At 49.6% G+C, this 2,690-nt stretch overlaps 1 long non-coding RNA gene across 1 annotated transcript in view; it reads left to right on the top strand.

Annotated features, from left to right (window-relative positions):
• The first annotated feature begins 59 nt into the window (after positions 1-59).
• The window catches only part of LOC103272670, a 5,850-nt gene continuing 3,219 nt past the window's right edge, over positions 60-2,690 (top strand). Inside the window, exons 1-2 of the long non-coding RNA XR_505137.1 lie at positions 60-113; positions 2,130-2,201. This is a non-coding gene — a long non-coding RNA (uncharacterized LOC103272670). The remainder of the gene's footprint in view (positions 114-2,129; positions 2,202-2,690) is intronic.

Below are 2,690 nucleotides of genomic sequence, written 5' to 3' on the forward strand. Positions count from 1 at the left end.
CTCTGTTCCTGCAGAGATGAGACCTTGTCCTGCGCTGATCTCAGCCCACAGCAGAGGCTCCACCACGTGCCCGTGCTGGAGCCCGGCACCTACAACGGCACCTTCACCACCCTGTAAGACTCGCCTTTCACGACGCTCTGCTTCCTGCCTGACGTGGCCGCCTTTCCCCGGAGGCCTTCCTGGGCCTTCTGTCCTCCCAGACCCTGTCGACTGCCTTTCTGCTCTTGCCTTTGGCTTGCCAGCTCCTCCCTCCCTTCCCCGCTTTTCCTGCTGTGCCATCTCCTGTTTCTCACCTGCGATTGCTCTTCCTCCTTTCATGGCATGGCCTCCCCTCTGCTCTCCTCTCAGCTCTGCTGCACCCTCGCCCTCTTTGCCGGAGCATGTCCCTCTCATCATCTCATTAGTGATGCACGACAAAGTGGTTAGGAGGAGATCCTGGCTGGGCATGGTGGCTCACGCCTGTAATCCCAGCACTTTGGGAGGCCAGGGTGGGAGGGCCACTTGAGCCCAGGAATTGGAGACCAGCCAAGGCAACATAGGAAGACCTCGTCTCTACAAAAAATATGTAAAAATTAGCCAGGCGTAGTAGCATTTGCCTGTAGCCCCAGCTACTCGGGAGGCTGATGCGGGAGGATCACCTGAGCCCAGAGTTGGAGGCTGCAGTGAGCTGTGACCATGCCACTGCACTTCAGCCTGGGCAACAGAGTGAAACCCTGACTCAAAAAAAGAGTCGAACCTAGAGACAGACTGCCTGGGTTGGAAGCCAGGTCTGTTATTCATTAGCTTTGTGACCTTGGGCAAGTTACTCAGCTCTTGACTCAGTTTCCTCATCTTTAAAATGGGGGTTATGATAGTTACAACAATCATAACAATCCATTTCACAGGATTGCTGTGAGACTTAGGTGAGTGAATATGGGTAATACGCATGTCAGTGTCCAGCACATATAGGAATGTTAGTTCTTAATATTACTACTCAGTCCTTTAGTTATGCCCAGAACTCATCTTTGTCCCTAGCTTTTAGTATGTAGCGCCCATTTGGGGCCCAGCCAAGGTAAATATGACAGTCTCCAGGACATGAAAATGACAGGAGGGAAGAAAGGGAATAGGCATAAAGGGGGAGGTGGTGTGTAGGACGGAGCACGAAAGGAGAGGTCGACTGCAGGTACTGTCACTCACCAGGGTCTGCCGTTGCTGAGTGGAGCTCGGGGACACTTTGTGGATGAGCAGACACCTCACTTGTTCAATAGGGAAAAAACACAGAGGACAGCTAGGTGGCTGCAAGTGAGGTGGGGAGTTAGTAGACCAGTCTCTATGCAAGGAATTGGGTGAGACACAGTAAGATACTCTGAAAAACCTTGAATATCAGCTCTAGGAGTTTGAAGGTTGTATGGTGAGGTATGGAGAACCATTGAAAGTTTTCATGCAAAGGGTAGGTGTGGTGGCTTAAACCTGTAATCCCAGCACTTTGGAGGAGGCCAAGGAGGATAGCTTGAACCCAGGAGATCGAGACCAGCCTGGGTAACATAGTGAGACCTCATCTCTCTCTAAAAAAAAATTAACTGGGCATGGTGGCATGTTCCTATAGTCCCAGCTACTTGGGAGGCTGAAATGAAAGAATCACCTGAACCCAGGAGGTCAAGGTTGCGGTGATCTGAGATCGTGCCACTGCACTCCAGCCTGGGCAACAGAGTGAGACCCAACTTAAAAAGTTTTCAAGCAAGAAAGATAGAGACTAAAACAGGAGGATTATTTAATAATCCATGTGTGGAGTGATCTGAGGGGAAAGCTTAATCCAGGGAGACCAAATAGAAAGCTCTCGAAAAGTCTAGGAGTGAGAGAGAAGGGGCCAAGCCAGATGGGCTGTGATGGGAGTGGGAAGCACCGCAGAAGAAGCCCAGACAGGGTCTAGTAACGGTTCAAGAGTGGGGGCGGGTGTGCCTCATGGTGCGGGTGGCCTCGTGTTAGGTCTTGATTAATGGTGCCAACTGGGCAGCTGAAACTGGAAATCAGAAACAGGCATTATTTTCAGCATTTTCATATCCCCCACAAGGTGGCCATGATTCTTTTACTTGTTCTGTTCCATCATTTTTTTCTACTTCTTAAAGGATATGAACTCTGTTTCTTCACAGAAATTTCCGAGGAAATGCTATCTCCTCCATTGAAAAAAATGCATGGAGAGCATACCCCTGGACTGAGAAACTGTGAGTATATTCTCTGCAAATATGAATAAAAAAATGAACTGCATTTTATCCCTCTTAGTCCAGAATTTTTGAGGCTAATACTTCCAAGGAAAAATATTTCCTTCTCCACATCCCAAATCAACCTCTGCTGATGCAGTTCTATGGTTACTTTAAAATTAAGTTTGTCCAGGCTTAGTGGCTCAGCCTGTAATCCCAGCACTTTGGGAGGCTGAGGTGAGTGGACTGCCTGAGCCTGCAGGTTCGAGACCCGCCTGGGCAATTTGGCGAGACCTCATCTCTACAATAAAATAAAAATGAACCGGGCATGGTAGCACACGCCTGTAGTTCCAGCTACTTGGAAGGCTGAAGTGGAAAGGATCGCCAGAGCCCAGCAGGTCGAGGCTGCGGTGGCCCAGGAGTGGCCACTGCACTCCAGTCTGGGTGACAGGAGTGAGACTCCAACTCAACAACAGCAACTAAAAATTAAGTTTGGGGGACTGTCTTTCATAA

The sequence above is a fragment of the Carlito syrichta genome, unplaced genomic scaffold (assembly GCF_000164805.1).
Source record: "Carlito syrichta isolate Samal-C Ts95f unplaced genomic scaffold, Tarsius_syrichta-2.0.1 Scaffold313131, whole genome shotgun sequence".
Lineage (NCBI taxonomy): Eukaryota > Metazoa > Chordata > Mammalia > Primates > Tarsiidae > Carlito > Carlito syrichta.